The sequence below is a fragment of the Cupressus sempervirens genome, chromosome 5 (assembly GCF_028749045.1).
Source record: "Cupressus sempervirens isolate cs-2001-9-10 chromosome 5, ASM2874904v1, whole genome shotgun sequence".
NCBI classification, from domain to species: Eukaryota; Viridiplantae; Streptophyta; class Pinopsida; order Cupressales; family Cupressaceae; genus Cupressus; species Cupressus sempervirens.
Window position 1 is genome coordinate 653,621,942 of NC_143122.1, and position 17,122 is coordinate 653,639,063.

The window sequence follows — 17,122 nt, forward strand, 5'->3', positions numbered from 1 at the left end:
CCGAGCTCACTCGGTCATCTATACTTACTGAGTTCTCTCGGCGATTGAAGGGATGTCACAGAGTTCGTTGTATTAACCGAGCTCAGTCGGTTAACACAAGAATTATTTTTTGAACAATATTAACCAAGCAATGTCGGCCAGTAAAGGGATTTGTTAGTTTGTAATTTTAATTATTTCTAGCCAACTAAGATAATCTGTAAGGTATATATGAAAGATCAAGTTATGAATTCGTAAGATGTAAGAGTTTGGATGCATAAGAGTGCGAATGTATGGATATGGAATGAGCAAATATTGAACATATGAGCGAATGTTGAAGAAGTGTGATGAAGGATCAGATGCGTTGAAGGAGCTGCAAAGTTGTATGTGATCAGTAAGGATCCAGTCAAGCATAACAAAGATCTACAATCAGCAAAGATAAGTTGCACATTATATCAGGTCACTTCATTGTTGCTTTCTAACCATTGTAACAGTGAACTCAAAATCTCTTAACAGAGTGGGTTTAACAGCCCTATTGTAAATCCTCTAACAAGGTGAAAATTTAGTTGAATTGTTCTAAAGACCTCTAGCAAGGCCACTCCTAACAGGGTGATAAATCCTCTAACAGGGTCACACCTAATAGTGTATTTTGTAACCTTTAACAGGGTTGGCTCCTAACAAGGCTCACTTCAGAAGAGTGAAAAATAGTAACTAGTTACATTGGTGGTTTTTCCCATATTGGGTTTCCACGTTAAATCTGGTGTCTCTAGTGTTCATGATTGCTGAATTGTTTTGGTTATCAGTTCTTAATAATTATTAGTATTTGCTACATTATCAAGTTTCAGTAATCTGTAACTAAGATCAAGATTTTAGACATCTAAGGGACTATGAAATGTTTTTGTGGTAACTAATTCACCCCCTCCCCCTCTCAGTTACTCCATTCTCATTTCCAACAATTGGTATCAGAACTTTTGGTGCTTGCAGGAAAGGATTTCAAGGTTCTAAGCCAAAGATCAAGATGTCTTATAGAAGAGAAATTCCAAAACTTAACAGAGATAACTTCTCAGCATGGCAAGAGTTGATGAAACTTCATCTAGCTACTGTTGGTGATATTGGATTGAAATACCTTGAAAAAAAATATGAAGAACCTTCTGGCACATTGTCAGTTAATGATATTGCTGAAAAGAAGACTCACAACAATATGATGATAGACATAGCATGTGATCTCAGCTATGAAGAATTTGATGACATTAAGGACTACAAAACTGCCTTTGACATGTGGAACAAGCTAAAGGAGATCTATGGAGGGGATGATAATGTGAGAAGAGAAAAAGTAGAAAGTCTAAGAGGACAATTTGATCAAATAAATATGAGAGAGGATGAAAACATTGCAAAGTATGTTGAAAGAGTTACAACATGTGTAAGTGCAATAAGGGCAATTGGAGGTGACATCAAAGGAGAAACAGTTGTAAGAAAAGTTCTCAGAACCTTGCTTCCTGTTTATACAATTGGAGTCTTTGCAATACAGGAAAGAAGGTGTGAAGCAAATCATAAGATAAATCTTGAGGCCATAGTCAGAAGACTAACTGCATTTGAACTAGATAACTTTGACAACTATGTTCCAGCCACCAAAAACATTGAATCAACATTTCAAGCCAAGCTCTCACTCAAAGAGAAAAGCAAAAAGAAGATAGAATCATAGTCAGAAAGTGAAAATGAATCAAGCCAAAGTTCAGACAGTGATCTCGAAGTGATTGAAGCTCTACTAGCCAGGAAATATTCTAGAGGCAGAGGAAAATACAAAGCTAAAGTTCCTCTAATATGTTTTTCTCGTGATGAAATTGGTCATATTGTAGCAAGGTTCCCAAACAAGAAAAACAATGATGAAAAGAAAGATCACAAATGGAATGGCAAGAAAGACTTTAAAAGATCCAAAAACAAAGGTAAAAAATCATGTTTCATGGCTGAAAATTCTAAGGATTTCGATAATAGTGAGGATGAAATTGTTTATATTGCTGTTAAAGATAACTCCAATAATGATGACAAAGATAAAATGGCTCTTATCTCTCATGTAAGTAAGAATGATAAATGGATTATAGACAGTGGTTGCTCACATCATATGACTGGTGATAAAACTAAGTTTGATCAATTTGAAGACTATGATAGTGGCAGTGTGAGGTTTGGTAATGATGAACCTCATTTCATAAAAGGAAGAGGAATAATTTGTCTATCCAAATAACTCATATGTAATAATGCCTACTGGGTTGAAGGTCTCAAAAATAATTTGCTAAGTGTGGCATAGTTACTAAATACTGGATTCAAGGTAGAATTCATGTATGGAAAGGCGAGATTGTTGAATGAGCAAGGAAAACTGATAGGATCTAGCACTCAAACTAAAGGTAACTTGTTCTATCTAGAACTTGGTGAATGCTCATGTTTTATTGCTCAAATTGAAGAAAGTTGGTTATGGCATAAAAGGTTGTGTCATGTCAATTTTGATAATTTGGTAAAAATAAGCAAATTCAAGAAAGTAAGAGGCATTCCTAACATCAAGAAACCTGAGGTTGGTCTATGCAAGAATTGTCAGATTGGTAAAATGGGAAAAACTAGTTTTAAAGGTAAAAAAATATCAGTCTGAAGATATATTAGAAATTGTGCATACTGATTTATGTGGACCCATTGGAATAGAAAGCTATACTGGAGAACATTTTTTCATTCTTTTTGTTGATGACTATTCAAGAATGATGACTGTCATGTATCTAAGGAATAAATTAGAAGCATTTGAGAAATTCAAATGGTATTTGGCAAGAGTTGAAAAAGAAACAGGGAAAAAGCTGAAATGTTTAAGGTTAGATAGAGGTGGTGAATTCATTTCACATGAATTCAATAACTTCTGCATTGAAAGAGGTATTAAAAGATAGGTTTCAGCACCAGGAACTCCAGAACAAAATGGAATAGCTGAAAGAAGAAATAGATCCATTATGGATTGTGCAAGAACCCTGATGATAGAAAAAAATATTGCTATCAAATACTGGAAGGAAGCCATCAGCACTGCAGTTCATACCTTAAATCGAGTACAGTTGAAGAAGGATTCATTCAAGACTCCCTATGAATTATGGTATGGATACAAATCCAATGTAAGTTATCTGAAAATATTTGGAAGCAAATGTTATATTTTGAAAGAATCTAGAAAATGAAAATTTGATGTAAAAGGTGATGAAGGAATATTTTTGGGTTATTCTTGCAAAAGCAAAGCATATAGATGTTTAAATCTATCCACTCACAAAGTCATAGAAAGTGCACATGTGAAAGTTGATGAGTTTGCAGACAAATCAGAAGAAGAATGCAAAAAGATACCTGAAGACTACAAGAGATTTGTTTACATTGAACCTGATACTATACCAAGTATAGCATTCACTCAAGAATCCTCAACTCCTGAGTCTTCAGTAGTCGAGTTGCAAATAGTTCAAACCGAGCCACAACAACATTCAGACACTACCGAGCAAGTGTCTACTGAGTCTGAAGCAACTAAGCTAGAACATCTTGAATATGAAATTGAAGGACAAGAAGATATCAATGAAACTCATTCAAGAGGTAAAGAACCTGTATTAGCTAAATATGTCAGAAGACATCATACACCAGATCAGATCATTGGATACAAATATGAAGGAACCCTGACAAGAAGCAAGTTGAAAACTACTTGTTTACTTGCTGATTTTGAACCTAGAAGTATTAAAGACGCATTGGAAAATGATAGTTGGATTGAGGCAATGAATGAGGAAATAGAACAGATAGAGAATAACAAGACATGGACTCTTGTACCTAGGCCTAAAGATAAAAATATAATTGGAACCAAGTGGGTATTCAGAAACAAGTTGACTAAAGATGGTAAGGTATCCAGAAACAAAGCTAGATTGGTATGCAAAGGATACTCTCAAGAAGAAGGCATAGATTATGGGGAAAAATTTTCTCCTGTTGCAAGATTGGAAGGAGTTCGAACCTTACTTGCATATGCTGCTCACAAAGGATTCAAATTTTATCAGATGGATGTCAAGTCAACATTCCTCAATGGAATACTAGATGAAGAGGTTTACATTGAACAACCTTAAGGTTTTGTTGATCCAGAGAAAAGGAACATGGTCTGCAAATTACACAAGGCACTGTATGGTCTAAAACAAACCCCTAGAGCATGGTATGAAAGATTGCATAACTATCTTATTCAAACTAGTTTTCAAAGAACTAATGATAGTAGTAGCTTGTATATAAAGGAGGGATCAGATAATAAGATTGTCTTGGCAGAAATATTTGTAGATGATACTATTTTCATAGGGAATGATGATCTTTGCAAAGAATTTTCAGAACAAATGAACAAAGAATTTGAAATGTCTATGTTTGGTGAAATAAAATTCTTTGTTGATCTTCAAATTCAACAAAATAAGAATGGCATCTTCATTACTCAATCAAAATACATGAAGGAGATATTGAAAAAGTTTGGTATGGAGGACTGCAAACCTGTTGGAACTCCTATGTGCACTGGATTGAAACTTACCAAAGATAATGAATCCAAAGAAGTAGACCAAACATTGTATAGATCTATGATTGGAAAGTTACAATATGTAGTTCATACCAGACCAGATATTGCTCTTGCAGTTGGTATTGTTGCAAGATTTTCAGCAAAACCAAGAGACACTCACCTAATGGCAATCAAAAGAATAATGAGATATTTGAAAGGAACTAAAGATTATGGACCATGGTACAAATTTGGAGGTAATTTGGATTTGAAAGTTTTTACTGATGCTAATTGGGCAGGGAATCTTGATGACAGAAAAAGCACAAGTGGAGGAGCATTCTTTTTTGGAAAGAGATTGGTTTCTTGGACAAGCAAAAAGCATAATTGTACATCCCAATCTACAGCAGAGGCAGAGTATGTTGCTGCAGTAGTAAACTATTCCAACATTGTTTGGTTTAAGCAGTTATTACAAGGAATGAAGATGGAAATCAAAGAACCAGTTGTTTATGTTCTCTGACAATACTAGTGCAATCAACATATCCAAGAATCTAGTGATGCATTCCAAGACCAAGCACATAGCAATAAAATATCATTTTGTCAGAGAATTGGTGTAGGACAAGGAGATCAGGCTGGAATATGTGCATACAAAGGAACAAATTGCTGACATATTCACAAAGCCATTACCTAAGGATATATTCTTGTATCTCAGAGGTAAGTTAGGGGTCACTCCCCTATCTGAAGTTCACTAAAATAAAGTTTTAAGTGATGCATCAACCTATGACAAGTTGAAAATCTATCAAGTTGATGCAGAAGAGTATTAAAGTCATTGCATATGAATCTGTACATAAGGTACACTGTAATCTAGTTGAGAAGTACTTTTGGCATATGAAAAGAGCTTTTACTGTGTTGTATTGTCTTTGGCATGTGTTGTCAAAGAGGGAGAGTAAAACTGTAATACCTATTCTAAAATTTGTAAGCATTTGTAAAGGGAGAATAAAACTGTCATATCTTTCTGTTATACAATTCTTTCACAGAGGGAGATTACTAAAAGAGGGATAAGCTTCTATCTAAGAGGGATAAGTATTATGTTGACATATAGTGCTGCACTAAGAGAAGGACTTGTTTTCAAATTCCATTCTGCTATGACATGTTGTGTTGCCATCAATGCTAAAGAGGGAGATTGTTGGATACAATTGGTTAATTGAGTGTTGTCTTTGATGTTACACAAATGTCATATCAGTCATCAGATAGAGTCTACCGAGCTCAGAAGGTAAGCATAGTAGTTTACAGAGTCTACCGAGCATTGCTGTATATTACACTGTAAAGATAGCTTCTACCGAGCTAACTTGGTTAACAAAGGAAGTTCAGTACTTATCGAGCTCCCTCAGTGATCAAAGGAAACTGTGACAGAGTGTTTATTGAGCTGGGAAGGTAAGCGAAGAAAAGTTACTGTTAACTGAGCTGGGAAGGTAACCGAAGAAAAGTTAGTGTTTACCGAGCTGAGAAGGTAAGCAAAGGAAAGTTAGTGTTTACCGAGTTCACTCGGTGTCCAAAGGGAATTTGGAAAAGACAGTTTCTACCGAGTTCGCTGTATTAATCAAGCTCAGTCAGTTAACACAGGAATTATTTTCTAAACAATATTAACCAAGCAGTGTCGGCCAGTAAAGGGATTTGTTAGTTTGTAATTTTAATTATTTCTAGCCGACTAAGATAATCTGTAAGGTATATATGAAAGATCAAGTTATGAATTCGTAAGATGTAAGAGTTTGGATGCATAAGAGTGCGAATGTATGGATATGGAATGAGTGAATATTGAACATATGAGCGAATGTTGAAGAAGTGTGATGAAGGATCAGATGCATTGAAGGAGCCACAAAGTTGTATGTGATCAGTAAAGATACAGTCAAGCATAACAGAGATCTACAATCAACAAAGATAAGTTGCACATTATATTAGGTCACTTCATTGTTTCTTTCTAACCATTGTAACAGTGAACTCAAAATCTCTTAACAGAGTGGGTTTAACAACCCTATTGTAAATCCTCTAACAAGGTGACAATTCAGTTGAATTGTTCTAAAGACCTCTAGCAAGGCCACTCCTAACAGGGTAATAAATCCTCTAACAGGGTCACACCTAACAATGTGTTTTGTAACCTTTAATAGGGTTGGCTCCTAATAGGGCTCACTTCAGAAGAGTGAAAAATAGTAACTAGTTACATTGGTGGTTTTTCCCATATTGGATTTCCACGTTAAATCTGGTGTCTCTAGTGTTCATGATTGCTGAATTGTTTTGGTTATCAGTTCTTAATAATTATTAGTATTTGCTGCATTATCAAGTTTCAATAATCTGTAACTAAGATCAAGATTTTTGACATCTAAGGGACTGTGAAATGTTTTTGTGGTAACTAATTCACCTCCCCCTCTCAGTTACTCCATTCTCATTTTCAACAGAAACCCATGAGACACAAACTCTTAGAACATCAAAACCCAAGTAAAGTGGATAAATCAAACTGCCAACATAGTAAATACCATCAACGAATCCCACTAGCCTGTATGGTATGTACAATCCAACTCTGCAACAATGGTGAATGCTCCTGAATGAAATTGTACCATGTATGGAGAATCCAAACACTATACAACTCCTGCACTCAACACAACTCTGTAGATCACCGGCCACTATCTCATAACCATAACTCCCATGCACCCCTGATGGTGAAAATCCATCACAAGATAAACAACAAGAAATGGAACCCAAACCAAATTTTCCTGTCGTCAACTCCTCAACACAAGGATCAAATGCTAACTGATGCACATAAACTGCAATATAATGTTGATAAAAAAAACCAACCTTAGTCAATAGCTCACCATGAATAAGTGATGCAACCCACTATGACTAATCACCAGCTAAGTCTAGAGATTTCATAGCCAAAGGAGTAGAATCAATAACAACACCCACTGAAGCATCACTCCAAAACTCCTACTCTAGGTCATGTATTATCAAGTTGTCAACTGCAGAACCTATCACCATGTCGTGCCCATCACAACTCTCATCCTGAGGTGTCAAACTATCCCATAACTGATAATAAACACTAGGAACCAAAGTACATCTCTATATCATCATCTCATCAACATGGTCATCAAAGGTGAATTGATGAGCATACCTCACAATGTAATGTTGATAGAATGCACCAATCTCAGTCAGTGTCTCAGACTGCAATCCAGATGTAACTAACTGCAATCAATCACTAACCAAGTTGGAACTGACTACTACCTTTGAAGACATCGCCAAGGGAGTAGTATTACTAGCAGGAACCATGCCAACTATTGGCTCACCAACATCACACATGGTCTTTGATACAACATCTCTAATTTTCATGCCATTAGTACTATAGGTGACCACCATGTTAGGCATACCACAACAATCTATTGCAGCACCCAACTCAACTGAACTTGACTTTAGTGGGGATGAACCCGATATGCCAATGTTAGTATCAAGGATGGATGCATCCCCATCTCCACTGTCTTTGACAATCTTGACCATGGACATCCTTAGATCACCAGACACCACAACTTGTGACTATATAGAATTTGGTAAAGACTATAGTTGCTCTAACTCCATGGCCACCTTAGCCAAATGAAACTATGACTCCTTGAAAGCCAACTGTGTACTCTCAAGAATCTTAGAAGTCACCTCCAGCTGCTGAGTAAACTCACTCACCTCATCTTCCTTGGCCAACAATGCATCGTATGCTATACTACCCCACTCCATAAGATAATCTCTATCAGCTACCAACTGTATATAATCCTATCTCAAAATTCAGAAAGCCTCCCATAAAGAGTGGAACTTTGTGAAGGAAAGATAACTGCCTCCCTGCTCATCACTAGTAGGTGAACCCCATCCATAAACTGCTAATAATTGACAAACAACATCAAAATGTTGGCGAGCAATACCAATGTCTCACTCACTAATTCTCAATTGACTAGACATATGATGGCACAAGCTAGATTGTATACTACAAACCTCCTCTAATGCACTATCTAAAGGAGTATCCTCAAGGTTATTGGTCTCTAGAGTATTACCATCCATATCATGTGAATCAACTCCAAAGCTCATATTAACATACAGAGCATCAAAAACTATAGCACTGCTATCCAACTCCTCTATAAAAAAAGAAACCACCAAGGAAACTAAGTCTTCAAAACTACCCATTGCATCCTCCTGGATGTCATCAATGCCAATATGATCTTGAGACTCATCTGTATATACTACCAAATATGAAAGATCATCAAAAAATTCTAGCAAAAATGGTCGACTGGATATATGAAAAAAGCCCAACACCGGTGTATACAAACTAATACCAACATCAGATAAGCTACTGGCACAAGAAAAGACAACACTGTGCAATCTGCTAATCAAATCCATGATAGCACCCAAACAATCACTGCTACCAAAAAGTGTTAAATATTTCCAGTCAACTAAATCCCAAATGCCAATATAACAATCTTGATTCCATATCCGTAAACTATAATCAGCTAGTAACTCAAGCAAACTCCTCACCTGAGTAATATGACCAATACCAACTAATTCCACATTCTTGTCTGACATTGTCCCTATATCCTGGATGTGAATGCAAGATGAACTCGCAACATTATCAATGACCACATATGATCTACCATTCGCAAAAAGCTGAGTATCAGGAGTGCAAGATGAAACTAAACTCAATTCTATGCTATGCTTATCCCCATGTCTCTCCTAGTCTTTTAATGCCAATGGAGTATTCACCAAAGAAGCTTGAGTGTCCTCAAGCTCATGAGAATGCCTATCAACTTCCTCCTCCTTTCTCCTCAAGGCATCTGAATAGCCTCCAACAAGGCTAAGAAGATGGTCACGATCTGATAGAAGATGTAAATAACTCAACTTCATCATTCCCATTCCTTCCCTAATCATTTGTAAGTCAACACAAGAAGACTTTTCCTAAACTCCCTTATGTCTACCCTATAATTGAATCATTTGAATGTGATCCTCTATCATATCCCACATCCTGTCATGATGAGATAATGAAGTCACAATACTATCTTTGTTCACCTTTAGCTGGCTAGATAAATCATGTGAAGTACTACCTGCCTCAACCTCATGTGATGAAGCATCTAACTATGCCTGGTACTCTTTCTCAGCAAAGTCATGAATGCTCAATGTCTGCTCATCTCTACCAGGTATCTCACCATCATGCACAAAAACATCCTCATAATCATCATCTAAACCTACTACCTCCTGTGGCAGAGTAGAATCTGAGACCTCTGCCTGGCTATAAGCTAGTTTCTCAAACTCCTCATGCAAGTTCTTGGTAATTGTGTCATCTACCCTGTGAGAAAATCTGCCAAATAGAAATCCAGTCAACTTATCTACCTTAGATGGGTCAAACAACATGTCATTCATCATACGATGGTGCTCAATCAACTGTTCAGACATGTCATGGCTTATTTTCCTAAGTTTATCTCTAATGTCTAAATAACCATCAATTGTCCAAGATTGTGTCCTTTGAGACTCTGTACTATACCTGTCCATTCTGGATAAAGTAGAGTGTAACCCCAATAGGTTATAACTTCTTCAAACACCAAGAACTAACATGCAAATGATTAGAAGTAGAATGCAACCATAGATTTTGACATGTAGCTAATTAGAAGCAACATGCAACCACCAAATTCACAAAGAACTAACATGCAAATGATTAGAAGTAGCATGCAACCATAAATTTTGACATGCAGCTGATTAGAAGCAACATGCAACCATAAATTATGACATGCAAGATTTGGGGAGTTGTCAAAACTGGCATGCAAACTTCTACAAACCCTCAGGCTGGCAAGATCATAGCTCTAATACCACTGAAATGTCCCTTTTCTGATATTATATGATATTTCAAGCCTCTAATCAAATCTTTAAGATCAAACAACCAATATTTCAAAGATACACCAATTTCTCAATAAACCCCAAATCGGGTATGCTGGAAATAGTGCCAAAAACTTCACAGCTTCACATATTATTAATAAATCTGAAAGTGGACATTTTTATAGAAATTTTAGGAGCATAATAGCCTACAAAATGATATTTCTAGATTTTTATAACATTTACACAACAGCTCCCAAATGGAGGACAAAAATAATGCTCATCGAGCTTTCGAAAACAACACAAAATAGCCGAAAACACCACAAAAGCACTGATAATCTATAATAGAAGTATAATCATGAAAAAATACATATATTTAGCTCTATTTTAACATCTAAATGTCTGATATAAAGCATCAACCCAAATTGATATGAAATACTCAACCGAAAACACCAAACTCTTACAAAAAAAAACACACCCGAAAATCACATATCTGCACTGTTCAGCACAAAGGAAAACTCTACATGAGCATGCACATGGAATGGCTTTAAAATCCTATCTTTAGCCTTCATAAAAATTTGCAAACTTCCGTTCTTGGGTCTCCTTCTCTACAGTTTTGGCAGTCTCTGAAGAACAACAAAGAAATGAGCAAAAATCAAGTTCTTAAATCAGCCCAAAATGCCTCCAAACCCCTTAAAAGAGGGCATAACCCTAACTCACGTCCAAGAGGGGTTAATAAAACATATTTTAATAATAATTTTCATTTATTAGTCCATTAGCTTCCAAAGATTATCCCCTTTTTTTGAAACTTCACCTTTTTGGGCCTGCCTGCCTTAGCAAAGATTATTATTTTTAATTATTTTAAAAGGGGACATGACAACTGCAAAAACACATTGCACATGCAAAGACTCTCATCCATGATAATAACTTCTCCATAGCTAATCACATGATAGAACTATTAGTAGAAGTTCAGATAGCCTTGCATGCAAGTAAAGTAGTACAAGAGAATTGGGACAAGACTATGGTACTAATTTTGAAGGTACATATTGATTTCTTATCACATTTGGGTATTAACTTGTAGATATTATTTAAACCTTTTTCATTTATGTCAAAAAGGGGGAGAAGTTAAAAAAAAATGTTCAATATGAAAACTAGGAGAAGTAAATATGATAAGATTATCTATATAAAATTGTATTGATAAAAAGGAAGAGAAGTATATTATACTCCAAATACATGTGTATAGAAGAGTCATATGTATGGAGGAGTAGTAAAATATTATGTAGATCAATGTATAGTTAACCAAAAAATATCTTTACAAAAGCAATTTTGAAAAATTAGAAAAATAGAGTATGTTACCGTGCTACAAAAGCTGGAAGTCAAAGCTAAGTTGAAGACACAATATTTGGTGTTAAATAAATTTTTGATCTGTATTCATATATATTTTGGTTTGATAAGTGTTTTTGTCACTAATGCCGAAGAGAGAGATTGTTGACATTTAAGGTCAATTTGTTTATCAGTGACTCACCACTAAGCCAAATGGTTACATTGCTACTAAGCTCTATAGTTGCTACCAAGCTTATCATTCATGCAATAGTTTTAACCAAGTTTCTTAGTTGCTACTAAGCTAAATAGATAATTTTTAATTCATGCCAAGATACACAATATCTACCAAGCATCAGAGACAGTTTACAGTATAGCCCGAGCATAGTAGTATCTACCAAGCTATCTAGTAGAAGTGATGGAGACTCCATTATTAAATATTTTTTTTAGTATTAACCAAGAGCTACAATGTCTACTAAGGTCACAAGGTTAGCAAAGTGAATCTAGAGTTGATTGAGTCATGCAAAGTCAACCAAGTGATTCAACCGTTATGGAGTTTCTTAGTGTTCACCAAGTGTTGATCGAGTTTGAGATACTTGAAGAGTGATTAGTATGGTTTGAGATTTAACTTCAACTGAGTGCCAAAGTTTGTTGAGCATTAACAATGTTTCTCATGTATCAGAAGATCACCGAGTTACAATAGTTGGACTAATTTGGTGAATTATGATGAATTTGGTATTGTAGCTGACTCTAGAAGGTAATCAATTGAATTTATATATATGTAATGCATTGTATCATATCTAAAATTGTATGTGAAAAGTATTATGATGTGCATATTTCCAAATTGAAGAAGGCTACAAGTAGTATAAGGGACATCAAAGATTTATCTATCATAGTCAAGTGATCATTGCAATATTAAAAACCTCATTTAGAAAATTAGAGTTGCCAATCAAAGATCAGCCACTGATTCATCTTAACATGTGCATCAGTCAAATCCTTTAATAGGATAGACTTAATAGTCTTTCCCTAAATCTCTTAACTAAGTGCATACTTCATTGTACCTTTGTAAATCATTTAACAAGGTCGACCTCATAGGCCTTATTGCTCCTAACAAGGTAGATCACCAGAAGTGGTCAATTGTAAGCCTTAATAAGTTAACTTTATACTACATTACTAAAGCTTGTGGGTATCATCCTCACCTAGTTTTACTTTCTATTAATTCAAGCTCTTGTTTGAATACTTTCCATTGAGCCTCTAGATCTTAGGTGGTTATCTGCATAGCCAAATCTTAAATATTAACTACCCATACCTTAGCATGAATACTTTTGACATATGCAATTATTTAGTTCTTCATCAAAAGAATACTTTATTTTGGAAATAAAATAATGATTGATGATACACAATTCATCGAGAATGATAGTCTATCCCTACAATCAACCCACTCTCAGGCTTCTTAACAATTTAATGTAATAGTTAATTTCAAAGTCTCTTGAGGATTGCATAATTAAGAAGGCTCTTAATTTATTTCACTAAATTATATGTAAGAGAATTCTTAAAAGTGGGAGAGTTCTTAGATGTCCTCAAAGAGAGAAATTATTTACATTATATATATATATATATATATATATATATATATATATATATATATATATATTAGAATGGACAATTTTGTTGAGTTTTTGTCCATATTATAATTCTCTAGAGAAAAATGGTTTAAATTGTTTTTTCTTGTGTTGTTATTCCATTTACTAGTTAATGGTATATTCTTTCTAATTTCTTACAACTATGATATAAGATATTATGGATTTTTTAAATATTCTTATCTCTATTGATACATGTCTTGAATATTTATTATTATAGATCAATAATATCCTATGAATAAATGAATTACATAAATTATTCATCTAATACACTAATTAAAGTATTTATTTTGATTGGAATTGTTGAAAGTTGGTTGGTGTGTAATGAGGTTTTATTAAGTTATGACTACATCTAAAAGTATTTTTGATATTATGAAGCTAGGATTAATTTCAAAATATGACTATTTTTAAAATAATTTAAGGCTATTAAATAAAATGACTAGTCGTGTTTTGTTTTTACCATGGGTTGTCCAAGGAAGATGCTCCATGAAATATGCTACCAAGGAACACTCGAATCATAAAAGATAAAAATATATCCAATAGCATGGAAACTACAATTGGAGCAATTATTATGTTGTTATTAATGTCAAACCTATTGGTAAGATAGAATGAAAAATCTACCAGAGACACATTTAGTAATAGTGTAGAGTGAAATATCATTTGATTGATAAAGATGATTTGAAAAGAAGAGATAACAAGGTGAGCTAATGGCATTGTTAAGTGATGAGAATTTAAGTATCATGGAAATACAATTGGCTCTTGATAAATTAATCCATGACAAGGTAATGTGTTATTCAATCAATACATCAAGTGAAGAAGATAGTTGGATGAATCGTAAAGATAATGTGTTATTCAATCAATACATCAAGTGAAGAAGACAGTTGGATGAATCTTAAAGTTAGAACAAGCCAAAGGGATAAAATTGATCGAGTATCATTCTTGGATGATCAATGAAGCAGCTCAAGCATAACTTAAGAAGTCAAAAAATAGTTCAATTCAAGTGTTACTTATTTCTAAGAAAATGTATTAAGAAGTGCTAGTAGCGAATGAGCATAGTGATGGATAAAAAAGAGTGTTGATGTCGAGTGAGATAATATAGTGTATGCCAAGTTACATAGTGGTGAGTAAGCAAAAGGACACAGTGATTTCCAAGCGACACAAAAAGTTATAGTTTGAGAAAGAATTGATGTTGAGGCCAACACAGTTGGAATTTTGAATTAGTCAAAACATGTGGAAGATAAAAATTGATGAGATGGTGTATTTAATACACGAGAAGAGTTTTTGAGTGATCAAAGGGAAGGATTTGAGGAGAAGTTTCTAGAAGAAGAAAAAGAACAAAAAGATGAAAGGATTCAATGAATATGACCTAATTCTAATATCAATAGTGATGTTTAAGTGGAAAAAGATCAAAATTGCCTCTTTAAGGAGGCATAAGAGATGTTTTCTAAGGTTGGTTCATTTTTCATGGGAGATCTTAAGAAGTTGTGAAGAGAAGAACAACAGAGGTGAAGTGTGAAGAGTGATTTCTTTAGGAAGTGCCAAGTAGATTAGTGATGGAGATGTGAATGGAATTCAATCAATGAACTAGCAAATGAGCGAATGAAGATTTGAATTCACAAAGTGAGTTTTACTTTGTAGATTAAACCTACTATTGGGTAAGTGCACCAAGTTGTGGTGCCAAAAATATAACACACAAAATGATTTTTTTAGATTCTAAAAGCACACACACACTTTGGCTTGGGTTCTACAAGCCCAAGCCAAAGTGCATATGTTCTATAGTGCATGCCTACTTTTTAAAATCCCAACTTTTTATATATGAGCTACAAACCTGCATCCCATTTCATTTGTTTTTGTTGCTACATTCTTTCTCCTCAACAATGTGCACGCAGGTTGCAAAACTTGAAGATTTTTCTCACCTACCTCCTCAAAATGCCTCTTTGTCACTAAAGATCAAGATTGAGATCATGTAGTATGTTTTCCACTCTTGTTTTTTGCATTTTTTTATATATTTTTGCATTGCTCTATAAGATTTTACATTATTTTGTAGGTTTTTTAAGCTTTCATTTAAATTTATTTATTTATTTAGAATGCAATTGGTTTCTTGTTAGGAAATGTGAATAATTAACAGCAAAATCCCCAACTAGATCAACAAAATAAAAAAGAAAACCCTCCACAAGATCCAAATCAAAATGCTCCACAAGATGAAAATCAAAACCCCCCACAAGAAAAGAAAAAAATTCCACAACCTCCACCAATTGAAAGACCTCTTCCTAGCACTGAAGACAACATAATGAATGAAATAGAAAGATGGAAAATGAATTAGAGCCACTCATTGGTAGGTTGAAAGCTTGTGGAAAAACCAATCTTATGAGAGCACAATTGGCATCCTCCGTTGAGTTCATTATGACCCATGTAGCTTCTGTTAATGGTCATGTGGATACTTGACCTATTAAGAGGGATGAACAAAGAATATATTATGGAAAAAATTATCCTATAAAGATGTAAAAAAAAGGAAATAGCAAAAGGTAGCATTTGTGCATTATTTAAAAAGCCTAGAGAACAAGACAGTATTAAACATACAACTAAAAGGTTCCCCATTCATTGGTGCACACATGATGATATTAGAAATAAATTTTTGGATAGATGGTGGATGGTATTTGATACCCCCCCTACAATAATCACAAGGTTCCAATGTATTTCTTAAAAAAATTGTATTGTGAATTTTTCCTTGGGGAGATCCCCAATTATTTTGATATATTCGAATCTTAGGGTAGAGGTGGGGGGTCATCATTTGAGAGGTCAAAGGCATGTCATGACCCTAATGTAGTTAGGACTCCTATTGTCAAGTCATAGGGTGAGCATGTGATTATTCCTTCAGTTGTGAAGGAACATGTATAGAACAACACTCTAGGGACTATCAATGCTTTGATGCAGACTCTCATTCATTGCACCAGTCCATTAGTTGAGGAGGAGCCTTCTGTGCATCACGATCACATGTGCACATCATGTGGATCCTTATGTACATTTAGCAGTCATGTTGGAGATAGTATGGATGATGGGCTAGTCATTGATGAGTTCCCGAGTGACACTATTTGGCATTGACACACAGGTAAATTACCATTATAATAAACTAATTTAATCACATTTTGTATGTGTAGTGAATGACTAATTAATTATCATGTATTGACATTGTTCAAAATTTAGAATAAGAGTATTGATGGCCCTAGTATAGATTCATCGGCCTCATTTTACATCCCTACGACGAGTCAAGAGGTATGTATCAATTTAATCATTTAAATTATTACATATATTTATTAAGTAATCATATGAAGTATTGACAAGAAAAATAACCATGTGCATTAGTTCTCTACTAGACCATTGACATTCACAAGGGACTCTGAGCCTAGGCATGATACGAGCTTCATAGAGGTACATTTTTTTCATGTTAATTTAATTCATTTGATTATATTTGTTACATGTAAATTGTATTATATGACATGTAATTTTTGACATTTGAGACACCTCCTCATCTTTGCCAGTCCATTAATCATGGAGTTGTTGTAGTGATGGCTAGTTCATAGCCATTGAATGAGGTATGAAAGAATTTTCTTAGTTTAGTTGTTATTTATAATAATTAGTATTAAAATTTAAAATTTTATTTATAAGTGATTATATTGATTGAATTGTTGTAAGGCCTTATTACACTCAATCATTCGTGAGCCTTTGAGGTGGACATATAGAGTGACTATTTGATGGTGATAAGAAAATAATTAATTTTGTGTGTACATATATT